The sequence below is a fragment of the Giraffa tippelskirchi genome, chromosome X (assembly GCF_054371585.1).
Source record: "Giraffa tippelskirchi isolate mGirTip1 chromosome X, T2T-mGirTip1v1.2.pri, whole genome shotgun sequence".
Classification (NCBI taxonomy): Eukaryota; Metazoa; Chordata; class Mammalia; order Artiodactyla; family Giraffidae; genus Giraffa; species Giraffa tippelskirchi.
In genome coordinates, this window is record NC_137289.1 from 31,722,879 (window position 1) to 31,739,923 (window position 17,045).

General features: G+C 41.7%; 1 long non-coding RNA gene across 1 annotated transcript in view; it reads right to left on the reverse strand.

The window, feature by feature from the left end:
* Positions 1-383: 383 nt before the first annotated feature.
* LOC145536205 (uncharacterized) overlaps positions 384-17,045 on the reverse strand; it is a 41,318-nt gene continuing 24,656 nt past the window's right edge. Inside the window, exons 3-5 of the long non-coding RNA XR_014075700.1 lie at positions 14,838-14,932; positions 4,467-4,654; positions 384-3,668 (exon numbers count right to left, since the gene is read on the reverse strand). This is a non-coding gene — a long non-coding RNA (uncharacterized LOC145536205). The remainder of the gene's footprint in view (positions 3,669-4,466; positions 4,655-14,837; positions 14,933-17,045) is intronic.

A 17,045-nucleotide genomic window follows, 5' to 3' on the forward strand; every position in this document is an offset into this window, starting at 1 on the left:
GCCTGACATGCCAACACTGTTGAAGATCAAAAGAGTTTGTAGATAATGAAAGCAAAAGACCTATATGAACAAAAGGTATATTTGGGACTCCTGAGATTAGAAATCTCTACTGAAACCACTTTAATACATGGGTTCAAAACATATGGAAAATGGGATCTTGGGGTGCCACCATTGTATACTCTCTGAACTACTACCTAGATGGCCCAGCAAGTACTCTCTGAACTACTACCTAGATGGCCCAGCAAGCATATAGGAGCCCCAGGGCCTCGTGATGTAAAGTTTGGCAAGTATCCTCCAAAGTGCTAAACCTAGCTGGCTATTTATTTAATTGTATTAAAGTGTGAATGTTAATTTACTTTCTTTTTTTAAAAGTTATTTACTTATTTATTTTTGGCTGTGCTGGGTCTTTGTTGCTGGGAGGGCTTTCTCTAGTTGCAGTGAGCAGGGACTACTCTCTAGTTGCAATGCGGGAGCTTCTCATCATGGTGGCTTCTCTTGTTGCAGACCACAGGCCCTAGAGTTTGCGGGCTTTAGTAGTTAGAGCACTCGGGCTCAATAGTTGTGGCTTGCAGGCTCAGTTGCTCTGAGGCATGTGGGATCTTTCTGGACCAGGGATCAAACCCATGTCCCCTGCATTGCAAGGTTTCTTAACCACTGGGCCACGAGGGAAGCCCTAGTTGGTTATTTATGAAATATCTAAGTTGCTCCAGTTGTTGTGTCCTCTGGGAATTTTTGTTCATTGAGATGAATATGCCTGACAAAAGCCTGACTATCATAAGAACCATAACCCTGGGCAAATAGTATGATTAAGAAGATGAGATGATAGATGAAGGACTCCCATTCACCTGGGAGACAGAGGGAAAGACAATTATAATCAGATACTTTAAACCTCTTTGCTTCACCGAACACTCCAATCATCCAATTTGAAAAGTAAAGTCAGACTTAATGACACACGGTATGGGGCAGCGGAGGGCAGGGAGAAATGACATCATATGATATAGCAACTAGCCCTATGTATAGCTCAGGAAGCAGCAGCATCCTGGGAAAAGAGTGTGGGTTCTGGAGTCAAACAGGTATGGATCCCATTCCCATTTTTGACACTTTACCTGTGTGACCACAGGACCTGTGACGGTTCTGAGATTTTATCTCACTTGCAAGTTACCAACTGAGCTGCCACATCTTTTCATGAATGCTGGCAGAAGATGTGAGACTCCTGGGCCAGCCGTAGTAGTGACCAGAGTATAAGCATTTTCTTGTGTCAGTTCCCTTTGCCCCCAAAGTCTCAGAGGAGCTACTCAAAAAGGACCAGGTGACAATTGCACATGCTGTGGGTTGTATTACAGGAGAGCAACACTGACCTTAACGAGTCTGAACCTTTCAGGCTGAGCAGTAGGTTTGCCTTTCCACTGGCCCAGAGGGAAACACTGGATCTTCCAAAGCTGTTTACTGTACAAATATCCTGAAAAAACTAGTCCAGTACAGGGTCAGTCACTGTCTCTGTTCATAGGATGTGCAGAAACAGGAGAGATTCATGAGCATTTGTCTCACAATAATGATCATCAACAAATTATTAAACCTTTTTGAATCTCTTTTTTTTTCACCTGTAAAATGTAAAATTGTCATATTGCCTATCTTGAAGAATCATGAAGATTAAATGAGTTCATACACGTTAAAGCACCAGATACCTAGAAGATGCTCAACAACTGTTAGTGTCCTTTTACTCATGCTCACTTTCTCACCACAGTTACTAGAAGGCCCTACTATTCTACACTTCCTGTTTCCTTCTTGCAGTCACTTCATGGCTCCCAACAAAGACTTCAGTTCATTTATCCCCACCTTTTCTCACTCATTTGCTAGTTTCCATCTACATCCTGTCAGGATTTCAGTTCAGTTCAGTCACTCAGTCGTGTCCGACTCTTTGTGACCCCATGAACCGCAGCACACCAGGCCTCCCTGTCCATCACCAACTCCCGGAGTCCACCCAAACCTGTCCATCGAGTCGATGATGCCATCCAGCCATCTCATCCTCTGTCGTCCCCTTCTCCTCCTGCCCTCAATCCTTCCCAGCATCAGGGTCTTTTCCAATGAGTCAACTCTTCGCATGAGGTGGCAGAAGTATTGGAGTTTCAGCTTCAACATCAGTCCTTCCAATGAACACCCAGGACTGATCTCCTTTAGGATGGACTGGTTGGATCCCCTTGCAGTCCAAGGGCCTCTCAAGAGTCTTCTCTGACACCACAGTTCAAAAGCATCAATTCTTTGGTGCTCAGCTTTCTTCACTGTCCAACTCTCACATCCATACATGACCACTGGAGAAAACATAGCCTTGACTAGACAGACCTTTGTTGGCAAGTAATGTCTCTGCTTTTAAATATGCTGTATAGGTTGGTCATAACTTTCCTTCCAAGGAGTAAGCGTCTTTTAACTTCATGGCTGCAATCACCATCTGCAGTGATTTTGGAGCCCCCCAAAATAAAGCTGACACTGTTTCCACTGTTTCCTCATCTATTTCCCATGAAGTGACGGGACCAGATGCCACGATCTTAGTTTTCTGAATGTTAAGCTTTAAGCCAACTTTTTCACTCTCCTCTTTCACTTTTATCAAGAGGCTCTTTAGTTCTTCTTCACTTTCTGCCATAAGGGTGGTGTCATCTGCATATCTGAGGTTATTGGTATTTCTCCCGGCAATCTTGATTCCAGCTTGTGTTTCTTCCAGGCCAGCGTTTCTCATGATAGAAGAACTTCTATGCAGCGTTTCTCTGCATAGAAGTTAAATAAGCAGGTTGACAATATACAGCCTTGATGTACTCCTTTTCCTATTTGGCACCAGTCTGTTGTTCCATGTCCAGTTCTAACTGTTGCTTCCTGACCTGCATACAGGTTTCTCAAAAGACAAGTCAGATGGTCTGGTATTCCCATCTCTTTCAGAATTTTCCACAGTTTATTGTGATCCACACAGTCAAAGGCTTTGGCATAGTCAATAAAGCAGAAATAAATGTCTTTCTGGAACTCTCTTCCTTTTTCAATGATTCAGCGGATGTTGGCAATTTGATCTCTGGTTCCTCTGCCTTTTCTAAAACCAACTTGAACATCTGGAAGTTCACGGTTCACCTATTGCTGAAGCCTGGCTTGGAGAATTTTGAGCATTACTTTACTAGCATGTGAGATGAGTGCAATTGTGTGGTAGTTCGAGCATTCTTTAGCATTGCCTTTCTTTGGGACTGGAATGAAAACTGACCTTTTCCAGTCCTACTTAACTGATTAATTATGTAACAGATATTTATAGGACACTGACTACCTGTCAGATGCTGTGTTGGGTGCTGGTGATAAACCAGAGAATGAGAAAGACATGGTCAATAGCCTCATGGAGTATGCCCTTTTGTTGGGGAGATGGACATTAAACAAATAAATTAGAAATGATTGGTCACCAGGAAAGCATGGCATATGGAAGAGAGGATTATCCCCATTTCTCTCATTTGACCTGCCCCGGCTCACTGAGAGAGCCTGTCCACATAGGATCCTATCTCTTACCACTTTTCTTTGATGGACTCAACTTCACTCCTGGGCCCTAAGTAGGTGAAAGGTCAATCTAAACTTGTGGACCAGCTAGGATGTAGAACACTGTCCATGGAGTGGAATCCTATTACTTTCCAAGACAGGCAGCAGCACTGGCGATAGAAAAGAGGGTCAGAGAAATAAGATTTCTGTAATGTGCTGAGGACTTGAACACGTCCCAGTTGACATTAGCAGACAGTCTTTTTATAAAACTTTTTCTTTTGTATTGAGGTAAGGCAATGGCACCCCACTCCAGTACTCTTGCCTGGAAAATCCCATGGACAGAGGAACCTGGTGGGCTTCAGTCCTTGGGGTCGCTATGAGTTGGACACGACTGAGCGACTTCGCTTTCACTTTTCACTTTCATGCATTGGAGAAGGAAATGGCAACCCACTCCAGTGTTCTTGCCTGGAGAATCCCAGAGACAGGGGAGCCTAGTGGGCTGCCATCTGTGTGGTTGCACAGAGTTGGGCAAGACTGAAGCAACTTAGCAGCAGCAGCAGCAGCAGCAGCATAGCCAATTAACAACATTGTGACAGTTTCAGGTACACACCAGACCAACTCAGCCATATATATATACATGTATCCACTCTGCCCCCAAAACTCCCCTCCCATCCAGGCTAGCAGACATTCTTTAAGAGAAAACACAGCTGCCAAAGCTGTTACTTTGTTGTTGTTGTTGGCTGCACTGCAAGGTGTGCGGGATCTTATTTTCCCAATTAGGGATACAACACGGGGGCCCAGCAATGAAAGTGCGAGTCCTCACCGTGGACCACCAGGGAATTCCCCAAAGGTGTTTTTGAAAGCAAATCCGTTGGCCTTCACTTTTAAGGAATCTACCTAATGCCCTCATTTACCACAATTAATTAGCAACACAGCCCTCCCTCCCCATCTTCAAAGGTCAGCCTCACCTCTGGCATATAAAGATATGATCATATCTCCAAACCAGTGAGATGTTTTCTCTTCCTTCTCCTAGCTGAACATTCTTTCTCTCCAATAGGATTGTAAGAACCTTGAAGGCAAGGCCTGTACCTTCTCTTGTAATGCATGTCCACTGCTTCCCTTCCCAGCAAATCCTGCATCTGTTCAGTGACACAATCTGTTCTCCAAAAAAAAAAAAAAAAATCGAGCTAAAAAAAGGAATGATGCTGTGCAATGGTATGGTGTTTACAAGCATATTCGAGGTTATTTTATTTATAAAAATTCCCAGACTTCTCTGGTTAGTCACTCTTATGGTATCAACAAAAACATTTTTCCCCCGAGTATTTTGTTAGGCCAAACAGATTTGTCTCCCTAGTTTCACAGATAGAAAGTCAGGTGTTAATTTGAACCAACCCCGTGCAAATACAGTACTGCTAGGAATAGAAGCAAGGAAACATTATCCCTAACTCTCTCTTTAATCATTAGCTTGGCCTCTTAGTCTAATCCCCTTGATCAGGAGTCAAGGACCTTTCCAAGCAGTATACCAAGACTTCTGTCACTGTTCCTCCCCAGGGCAAGGGGCAAGAAGTGATTAACCTCAGGGGAGGGCATGAGGGAGAAGATGGTTACCTCTCAGCTATTGTAACTTGGAGGTCAAGGGGAGAAGCCAACTCTCTGAAGAGAATGAGATTGGAATGAACTTTCAAGTGCTTATTCTGAGGAGACCCTCATAAGATGGGAAGAAGCAGCTATGACATTTGCAAAGATGAGCCCATGCACTAAATCTGACTGTTTACTTATCAAGAGTGAACCTAGAGACCTTGGAAAGTCAATAATTCCTTACTTGGTTCTAGAGAGAAAGATGGTGTAATAGGGGAAAGCATAGAATTTTGACTTTGATGGCCCACTATGCTTAATTAAGTCTAAAGTTAATATATTGACATACCTCCTAAAACATGTGAGAAACTTAGAGCACTATAACTGTAATCACTTCTCCCCAGACATTCCTTCCTTTCAAAAAGCTGTGAAACATAATATACATACAGATTTTAAAATAGACTTTGCTTTTTAGAGCATTTTTAGGTTGACAGCAAAAATGAACAGAGTATAGAGAGTTTCCATATACTCCTTGCCCTCAACAACCTCCCCCACTATCAACATCCCATACCAGAGTGATATATTTGTTACAATCAATAAGCCTCCACTGACACATCACCACTATCCAAAGTCCTTCCTTTACATTGGGGTTCCCTCTTGGTGTTGTACATGCTTTGCATTTCGACAAGTGTATAATGGCATGTATCCACCACTGTAGTATCATACTGCCTTAAAAGTCCTCTGTCCTTCATCTATTCATCCATCCCCCTACACTAACCCTTAGTGACCACTAACCTTTTCACTGTTTCCATAGTTTTACCTTTTCCAGAATGTTATATAATGAAAAAATGTGAAAAGCTAATGCCATAGGAAAACCACTAACCAGGTCAAGAAATAAAAGATTGACAACACTCAAGAAATAACCATCCTCCCATGTAGACTTCCAAAAGTCTGGACTCTTCAAAATATAAATAACATGAAAAGCAACATCAGGAGGTTTTAAGTTAAATGAATCTAGATAGACAAAGCAACAAAATGCAATACATAAACTTTGGTTGTTGGTTCCCCACCTCCACCACCCCAAAAAAGGCCCATAAAAGACAATTTTGGAGGTATTTGAATATGGACTATTTATTAGATGATATGTACAATTATGTTCATGAATTCAAGAATGTAATTGTATTGCGGTAATATAGGAAAATGTCCTTATTTAGTGGAGATGCATACTGAAGTAATTAGGGATTTTTCCTGATGTCTGAAACTTATTTGATATGGCTCAGCAAAAACTATACATGGATATATATGGAAGTTCCACTCTGGCAGGACAATGTGAAGAGCTCAGTGGACCAGCTCTCCAGTGAAACTGGTGAAAATTATGAAAAAACTCGCTGGAAATGATCCTAAGGACATACAGAAAATGAAGAAACATCTGCTTAAGAAAGAGTCTACTAAAATTTGATTAGAACGTGGGGAGTATGTGGTATTGGAACCAAGACCCATTCTCTTCCACCCCCTTTCCTAGCTCTGCAAGAAGGAAATGCCTCTCCTGATTGGTGCAAGCAAGAACACAGGGCTCCAGCTTTCCCTAGCTCGCAGTTGGAAGGTTGCCTTCTTAGCAGATGCAGGATGTGAGCTTTTCTCATCTTGCCCTTAGCTACCTGTTGCTGAGGCTAAGATCCAGTGAGCATGGCCAGGAAGCACAGGCTTCATTCTTTTACCCACCACCCACTAGTGGGATGCAGGCTCTACCTTGGGCATGGCCCCACTGAGAATACTGGGGCCCCATTACTTTCGTTCTGGCTTGTAAGGTGGTGGTTCTGTGCTGAGAGAATTGAGTCTAGAAAACTCGGAGCTATAGCCCTCCATTCCACTGAATACCAAGCTCCTAGAAGCAGAAGAGATGGAAGGAACAGAAAAATTATTTGAACAAATGATGGCTAAAAACTTCACAAATTTATTGAAAAATATTTGTTTACACATCCAAGAGGGGCTTCCCAGATGGTGCTAGTGGTAAAGAACCTTCCTGTCAATGCAAGAGATGTAAGAGATGCAGGTTTGATCCCTGGGTAGGGAAGATCCCTTGGAGGAGGGCATGGCACCCACTCCAGTATTCTTGCCTGGAGAATCCCATGGACAGGGGAGCCTGGCGGGCTACAGTCCATAAGGTCACAAAGAGTCGGACACGAGTGAAGCGACCTAGCACAGCACAGCACACATCCAAGAAGCTCCACAAATTCTAAGGATATACAAAACAAGACAAAAACAGGAAATGCAAGGAAATACAAAACAAGGAATTTATAAAAAAACACTTAAAACTCATTATTACCAAGAGAAATAACCCAGTTGAAAATTGGGCAAAGGATTTGAATAAACATTTCTGCAAAGAAAAAATGTAAATAGTCCGTAAGCACATAAAGAGGATGCCTGACATCATGATTGATCAGAGAAATGCAAATTGAAAGGGCAATGAGATTCCATTCACACCCACTAAGATGACTATAATAAAAGGTCAGATAACACAAGTGTTGTCAAAGATTTGATAAAATTATAACCCTCATACACTCCCGATGGGAATGTAAAATGGTGCAGCCACTTCAGAAAGCAGTCTGGCAGTTCGTCTAATTGTTAAACATAGAGTTATCACATGACCCAGCAATTCAACTCCTAGGTACATACCCAAGATTTGTACACAACTGTTTATAATATAGCAGTATTATTCATAATAGGTAAAAGGCAGAAATGACCCAAATGCCTATCAACTGGTAAATGGATAAACAAAATGTGACATATCTATACAATGGAATATTATTTGGCCATAAATAGGAATGAATTTGGCTTCCCTGGTGGCTCAGACAGTAAAGAATCCACCTGCAATGCAGGAGACCTGGGTTCGATCCCTGGATTGGGAAGATCCCCTGGAGAAGAGAATGGCAACCTACTCCGATATTCTTGCCTGGAGAATCCCATGGACAGAGGAGCCTGGTGGGCTACAGTCCTTGGGATTGCAAAGAGTCAGACACGATTGAGCAACTAAGCACAGCACAGGAATGAATTGCTGTTATAGATTGAATTATTCATCCCCCAAATTTATATGTTGAAACCCTAACCCCCAATGTGACTGAATTTGGACATAGAGCCTTTAAGGAGATGCTGAAGGTTAAATGAGGTGCTAAGGATGGGGGTCTTCATCCCATAGCACTGGCATCCTTGTAAGAAGAGGAAGAGACACCAGCGACCTCTCTTTGCAAGTCAGAGTGGAAAGAGTAGAAAGGCCATATGAGAACACAGTCAGAATGTAGCCATCTGCAACCCAAGGAGGAGTCTCACCAGACACCAACCCTGATGGCACCTTGATCTTGGACTTCCAGTCTCCAGAACTGTGAGAAAATAAACTTGTTGTTTAAACCTCCCAGGTTGTAGTATTCTGTTATGACATACCAAGCAGACTTAACACAAGTAGTGACACGTGCTAGAACATGAATGAACTTTTAAATGAAACTTTCTACATGAAATTTTTTAAACTTTTTTAAAACTTTCTACATGAAAGAAGCCCATCACAAAAAAATCACATGATTCCATTTACATGAAAGGCCCATGATAGGCAAATCTACAGAAACAGAAAGTATATGCTTGCTTGCTGAGAGGAGGGGGGTTGGGGAATTGATAGCTAAAGTATGAAGTGTACATCTGAGGTGATGAAAATGTTCTAAAATTGAATATGCTGATGGTTGCATATATCTCTGATTATGCTAAAAACCATTGAATTGTACACTTAAAATGGGTGAATTATATGAGATAAGAATTACATTTCAAAAAAGTTGTTAAAATATAAGTGTACATGGAGAGATATAAAGCAAAACACTAAAATGTTAGCAACTGCTATATCTAATTAGAGGGTAGGTGAGTATTAATTGTATTATTCTTTCAACTTTTCCTGTATCTGCAAAATTTTCCATAATAAAAAATTGGGAAAAAATAGAAGCAGCCCTCCCATGTGCTCTTCCTGATCACTCCCATTTTTCCACTTCTAAGAAATAACCGATATCCTGACTTTTGTTAACCATGTTCTTGCTTTTCTTTATAGTTCTACTGCCTATGTATGAGTTCTTAAACAATGTAGATTAGGTTTTCCTATTTTTCTACTTTGTATATATGGAGTCATACAGTATGTAATATTTGTTCTTGGTTTGTTTCCATCAACATCATGTTTGTAAGTTACATTCATATTGTTGCATGTAGCTGTAGCTCATTAATTTTCACTGCTGAATAGTTTTCCATTGTTTGGAAATATCACAATTTTTTATCTTCTCTACTTCTGGTCAACATCTTCGGTTATTCAAGTGTAAGGGCTGTTAAAACAGTGCTGCTGAGAACTTTCTTGTATATGTCTGTTGATTAACATATATACAAACTTCTGTTGGGTGTATACATAGAAGTGGAATTGCTGGGCCACAGAAAATACATTAGCTTTAAACCTACTAGATAATGCCAAACTCTTTTGAAATGGTTAAATCAGATTACATCTTCACTAGCAGTGTGTCAGAATTCCTATTGTTCCACATCCCTACCAATGGTTGGTATTGTAAGGATTAAAAAACAACATCAGCCATTTCTGGTGGATGTGATGGTATCTCATAATGGTTTTATTTTGCATTTCTCTGATGAAGTTAAGGACATTTTCATGTATTTATTGGCCATTTGGTTTTCTACTTTTGTGAAGTAACTGTTTATTACTTTTTACCCATTTTTAAAATTTTCTTATCATATTCCAGCAGCTCGGTATATGTCCCAAGTCCTAGAACTTTATTTGCTACATGTATAATGCAAATATCTCTGCTATTGTATGGATTAATTTTTAATTCTCTTAATGGTAATTTTTAATGAAATGTTTAATTTTATTGTAGTCAAAGTGTTAATTTTTTCTTTTATGGTTAATAGTTTTGTGTGCTGTTTAAGATTCTTCACTATCCCAAAGTTGTGAACACAATCATTTACATCACAAAAGCATAATTTGCCCTTCAAATTTAGACATATAATCTACTTGTACTGATCTTGGGGTATTCATTGAAGTAAGGGTCCAATTTCTTTCTTTTTTTTCTATATGGGTAGCCTATTGTCCCAGCACCATTTTTGAAAAGAACCATCTGTATCTCTTGGCTGTTCTTTCAAGAAGAATTTGCCATCCAGCTGCAAGGAGTATAGTCAGCTGTCAGCCTCTAGATGAAGCACCTTTGAGATCGCTAAAGCATTTAAGCAGATACAAGCTCGTCCCACGCAGCCCCTAGCTAGTACCTAAGCATGGGAGGCATACTAAGGCCTGGTCCTTTGAGGGTTTTCTTTAATGAGCTCTTCACTTTCACAATCTGAGGTTCTCCTTTCCCAAACCTGCTTTCCCGTCCTTTCAGATGTTACCCACCAATAAACCTCTCGTACTTCGTTCTCCAGTTCAGTGTCTCCTTACCAGAGGACCTAAACTAACATATCTGCTACCAGGAGTGATCCAAGAAATCAGGCAGTAAAATGGAATTTGGGAGATGGGATCACTCACGACCAGGCTGTCAATGCAGACCCCGCACCCAGTAGTATGTGAAGGATGGATTGTCCCAAGCACCAGATGGTGGCGCTCTTGCTAAAACTTTCGCAGGTAGTGTCTTGGGGAAATAGTCTATGAAAGGGAATAATGCCTTGTCAGTGCAATGATTCAGGCTTTTGGGAAATGGGTTGGGAGAAGAGGGAATCATACAAAGACAATGAAATTTGCCAGCTCTCATTTAGTTGCATTGATACCTACAGAAGGATAATAAAAAGGTGAGGGTTGTTAAAAAACACTGTGAAATCCAGAACGTCTCTTTGGTAGCTTACACCAAAGCTCTTGTCTTCCGCGGTGGAAGAACAGAAAAAAAGTCTCAAGGCCACAAACTCACGATTGTAAAGAGTCGAGGAGCTTCGAAGATGACTGAACATCTGACGAAGGCAAGTCTGTTGTGCTAAAGTGAGAACCTTGGTTGGGAAAACTTGGGACATGGGCTGGTGAGTGAGCCTGAACATTTTGACGTCTGTTTGAGTCTGTTTGGGCCGCTCTAACAAAATACCACAGATTGGCTGACTTAGAAACAAAAGAAATTTAGTGTTCACAGCTCTGGAGGCTGGAAGTCGGAGATTAGGGTGCCAGCATCGTCGGGTGAGGGCCCTCTTCCCGGGTTGCAGAGTTCTCTCTGTGTCCTCACATGTGGAAGGGGCTAGCGAGCTCCTTGGGGTCTGTTTTATAAGAGCACTAAGCCCATTCGTGAAGGCTCCAAACTCGTCACCTAATCACCCCCAAAGGCCCCACCTTCTAATACCATCACATTGGGTATTAGGATTTCAACATATGAATTTAGGTGGGGACACAAATATTCAGATCATAGCAGCTCTCTAGGCTCACATTGCCAGATTTAGCAAATAAAAATATAACAAAAATTCAAATATCACCTGGGACACACTTATACCCAAACCTTATTCATGTATCTGAAATTCTCACTTAACTGGGCATCCAGTCAATTATCTGACACCCCTACCCTAGCCCCCTCTGCACCCTCAGAACCTGTTCAATGGCCCATTTCTTCTTATTAAAAAATAGCACTCCAGCCAACCCCATCCCCCATGTGGGAAGACACAGCAAAGGTTTCTGTCTCTGAAGGCAGCAGGAGAACCCCCTCAGGATCTGCCCCCACCTCTTCTCCTGCCAGCCCCAAGTATCAGCATAACCCATGTAAGAACAACATGAGCCCACTGCGGAGGACAGGCCCTAGAGCCCAAGGTTTCATTTAGTCGCTAAGTCGTGTCCGACTCTTGCGACCCCATGGACTGTAGCCTGCCATGCTTCTCTGCCCAGGGGATTCTCCAGACAAGAATACTGGAGTGGGTTGCCATTTCCTTCTCCAAGAAGCCTAAGGGAGCCACACATATTAGCTAGAATGTGTCAGCAGGAGTCAGAAGGGTATTCATGGGACTTGATTGTGATGGTGCTCAATCAAGGGGGCCATGTCATAAGACTGGAAAAGGGAGAGTTTATAGATTTTGTGGTACTCTTAAAGAGTTGGACACAACTGACACTTTCACACTTTCTTGGGATACAAGATTTAATTGTCATAATACTTCATTTTCTGTGTCCACTTGACTGGGCTAAGGGATGCTCAGAGAGCTGATAAAACATGATTTCTGTGTGTCCCATGGGAGTGTTTTTGGAACAGATGAGCATTTAATTCAGTAGACTGATAAAGAGATCCACCCTCACCAGCGTGGACAAGTATCATCTAATCTGTTGAGGGCCCAAACAACAAAAAGGCAGAAGAAAGGTGAATTTCCTTTCTCTCTTCCTGAGCTAGAATGTTCATTTTTCCTGGCCTCAGACATCAGAGATCTTGGTTCTTGGGCCTTTGGACTCAGAAGAAATTATATCACCAACTTACCCGGTCTCCGGCTTACGACAGCTGATCATGGGACTTCTTGGCCTCCATTACCATGTAAGCCAATTCCTATAAATCTCATCTTACAAATGTCTATATATATCCTATTGATTATATTTCTCTGGAGAGCTCTTACTTTTTAAAATATTTATTTATTTGGCTGCGCTGGGTCTTAGTTGCAGCTGGTACTGCATGCAAGATCTGTAGTTGCAGCATGTGGGATCTAGTTTCCTGATCAGGGATCAAACATGGGCCACCTGTGTTGACAGTGCAGAGTTAGCCACTGGACCACCAGGGAAGTCCATGAAGAGCCCTTATTAACACAGATTTTGGTACTTGGGGTAGAATGCTGCTGTAACAAATACCTACAAATGTGAAAGCAGGTTTGGAACTGAGTAATGGATAGAGGGGTCTTCCCTGGTAGCTCAGTTGGTAAAGAATTCACCTGCAATGCAGGAAACCTGGGTTCGACCCCTGGGTTGGGAAGATCCCTTGGAGAAGGGAAAGGCTACCCACCCCAGTATGCTTGACTGGGAAATCCCATGGACAGAGGGGCCTGGCAGGCTACAGTTCATGGGGTCACAGAGAGTCGGATACAACATAGTGACTAAACAACCACCTCCAATGGGTAGAGGCTGGAAGAATTTGGAGGTGCATGCTAGAAAAAGTCTACATTGCCATGAACAGGCCATTAAAGGTGGTTTGGGTAAGAGTTCAGAAGAAGGTAAGAGTATAGAGAGAGCTTCAGTCTTCTGACAGAATACCTCAGTGGTCCTAAACAGAATGGTCACAGCATGGACACTAAAGGTCATTCTGATGAACTCTCAATGGAAATGAGGAACATCTCATTGGAAACTGGGGGAAAGGCCATTCTTTTTATAAAGTGGCAGAGAGTTTTGTCGACTTATGTTCATGTCCTAGAGTTTTGTGGAAGATAGAATTTGTGAACGATAAAGTTGGATATTTGGTTGAAGCTATTTCTAAGCAAAGTGTTGAAGGAGCAGCTTGTCTTCTCTTGACTTCTCATAGTAAAATGAGAGAAGAGAGAAATGGCTTAAAATTGTTCATCAAAAGAAAAACAGAAATTAAAAGTTTGGAAAATTCTCAGCCTATCTGCATGGCAAAATATTGAGAAAGCATGTTGGAATGAGACCATGATAGCGTGACCAAGCGATAAGGGGATTAGTAGGGGTGTCAGCCAGGAAGAGGGCCCTCACCAGGACATGACTATGCTGGCCCCTAAATCTTGGACTTCCCAGCCTCCAGAACTGTGAGTGATACATTTATATTGTTTATAAGCTACCCAGCCTGTAGTATTTTATTACAGCCACCTGAATGGATTGAGGCAATACTCCAGCCAGGACTGTAGGGAATGACACACAGACACTGCTAGGGTGACTCCTAGAAGCCTGGGGAATGTGAGCCTCACATTAAGTGAGGTTGAAATGCCCGAGTTGCTATGGGAGACACTGGAGAAAGGGATTAAAAGACCTAAAGCCATAGGCACGTTGGAATGTATATATTTTGTTCAGTCACTTCAGTCATGCCCGACTCTCTGCGACCCCATGGACCATGGCCTGCCAGGCTCCTCAGTCCATGGAATTCTCCAGGCAAGAATACTGGAGTGGGTTGCCAGTTCCTTCTCCAGTGATAAAGTATGAAGTGAGTGAAGTGAGTGGAATGAAGTCGCTCAGTCGTGTCCGACTCTCTGAGACACCATGGGCTGTAGCCTACCAGCCTCCTCTGTCCATGGGATTTTCCAGGCAAGAGTACTGGAGTGGGTTGCATATATTTTATGTGAGCCCAAAAGACCCACTGGAGATTATGTTCCATGGAGGGGCTCAGGGAACACACTATTCAGCAAGGTCATGAGGAAAGTTCTAGCAAGATGGGCAGCAGCATTACCAGGAAGCTGAGTGCTCATTCATATATAGACCTGCAATGAATGAGCAGGAGCCTGAGAAAACCATGATCCCTTGCCAAGTTCCTGGACCTGATTCAGTTTTTAAGACCTGGAACCCAATGGCTGAAAAAGTGGCCAGGTCCCCAGAAAGAAGGACCGTAAATCACCATGGAAATTATAGACCATAATACTAGCCCCGGTTTTTCCCCAAAGGGACCTAATGGCATTTATTTGGGTGACTGTCCATTGGGGAAAGAGGAGACATTTAGAGGACTACTGGACATTGATACCCAGACACCCAAAGTGTGATCATGACTCCCTTATTAGAGAGTGGGTTATAGGGAGACTGGGTAATAAATAGAGTCATTGCAAAAAGACATCTTACAAGGGGTTCACTAGGTCTTTAGACTTACCAGATGCTCATTTCTCTGGTCACTGAGTCTTTGCTGGGATTGGCATACTTGGCAGCTGGAATAACCTTCACACTGGGTGTCTTGTGGGGTAAGAGCTACAATAGTGGAAAGACTAGGTTGGTGATTCTAAAATTTTAGGTGACAGTCAAGATAATAAATAAAAATCAATACTCCATCCCCTACCCCAGGATGGGACATGGCAGAGATTGGTGCTACCCTAAGGATCTCAGAGATGAAGGGATGGTGTTCCCCATTTCATACATTCGCCAGTACAGACCCTGCAGAAATGAATAGAACTTGAAAGATGAGTGGAGGTGACTGTAAGTTAAGCAAGTAGTAGCCAATCACAGCTTCTGTGCTGGTCATGGTATCTTTACTAGAGCTGATTAATTTGGCTTTTAGGTATTACATGATGTATGGCCATTGATTTAGCAAATATGTTCTTTGCTAGTCCAAACAAGAAAGAGGATCAGAAAGAGTTCACAGTACATGGAACATATAATAATATTTTTATTTACTGTTTTGTCCAGTGATATGTTACTTCTTCTCCCTATGTCATAAAACAGTTCAAAGAGATCTGGCCTCTCTTAACAGCCACAAAACATCACATTTATCCATTACATTAATGACATCATTGTGCTGATTGAGCAGGATGAGCAAGAAATGGCTACTACTCCACAAGCCTTGGTACTGGTACAGACACGTGCTCTAGATTGTGGGAGATAAAACCTGTAGAGATTTAACGAAGTTTTGTTGTTGTTTTTTTTTTTTTTTTAAAGGATCCAGTGGTTAGGAGCATGCAGGAAAATCCCTGCCAAAGTAAAAGACAAATTGTGGCACCTTGTAATCCCTCCTACAAAGAAGAAAAACCCAGTACCAGGAAGAACTATTTGGGTTTTAGAGCAAATCATTCTATACCTAGGAACACTAGGTCATATACCTGGAGTCAGGGAAGTCTACCACCTTTGAATAAGTCATGGAACAGGAAAGGACTCTTTTTCAACAGATCCAGGAAGTGAAAGCAGTTCTGCTGCTTAAACCATATGATCCAGCAGACCCTATGGAGTGGGAAGACTAAGGGGTGAGAAAATATGTATTGTGGAGTTTATGCCAAGTCTCCGTGGGCTGCTGTTACAAAACAGGGACAAGATGAGATATGAATGGAACTTATGTAATCCATTTGGACAACTCCTGGTAGTCCTTTGCCTTGCTCCATTTTAATTGTGAATGGACAAGTGCAGCAACCCCAAACCGAGGTGTGTATGGTTGCCAGGGACTCAGGTTTCACAGTAATGAGGGTTTCACTGACATCACCAAGTAAGCCAACAGGACTAGCAGAGGTGATATCTGAGGGTGAGAAGAACTTAGGATGGATAGTGAAGGAAGCAGACAACACACATAAAGCAGCTGCAGAATTTTTCACCCATACCCCTGCAAAAAATATACCCACTACCTAGAGTACACAATTTGTTTACAGCTATTTTAAGTCTAGGTTAGTCAAAATATTGTGTTCAGAAGTTTCTTGGGTTAGTTCTCTCTCCACTCCCAATCCCTAAAGTGGTTGTGTTATTTATTTGAAATACTGTTAAGTTAGTTTGTTTCTGGTTTTATTCCATTTGGGGCTTCTGTTCCACCCCATACTTGTGGAATTTATTTATTTATGACTTTTGTATATTGATTTTGTATCCAGCAACCTTGCTAAACCTGTACTTACTCTCATGCAATTACTGCTTAGTATTTTCACTGTAATATTTTTTAAAATACCACAAGTTATACATTATTGTTTTGCCTTGTTTGTTTGGATTTACTCACATCATCACCAATTCTTTCTCAATGTTTCTTTTTGTGGTTTAGACCTTCTTTTTGATATCATTTTTTTCTTGAAGTACATCCTTTACTAAACTCTCTGTTTATATGAAAATGCCTTTATTTCACCATCATGCACAAAGATAATTTTTCCTGGGTATTAATTCAGAATGGACAGATTTTTAGCCCACCCTTTGATATCATTGCACTATCTTCTGATTTTCATTGCTGCTATTGAGAAGTCTGCTGACAGTCTGCCTTTCCTTTGTGGGGGAATCTATATTTTCTCTCTGGCTACTTTTTTAAAACCAAAAATTGTGTTGATATAATTTTAGATTTACATATAGTTGAAATAATAATACAAAGACATATCTTGTATACTTTGCCAAGTTTCTCAATATG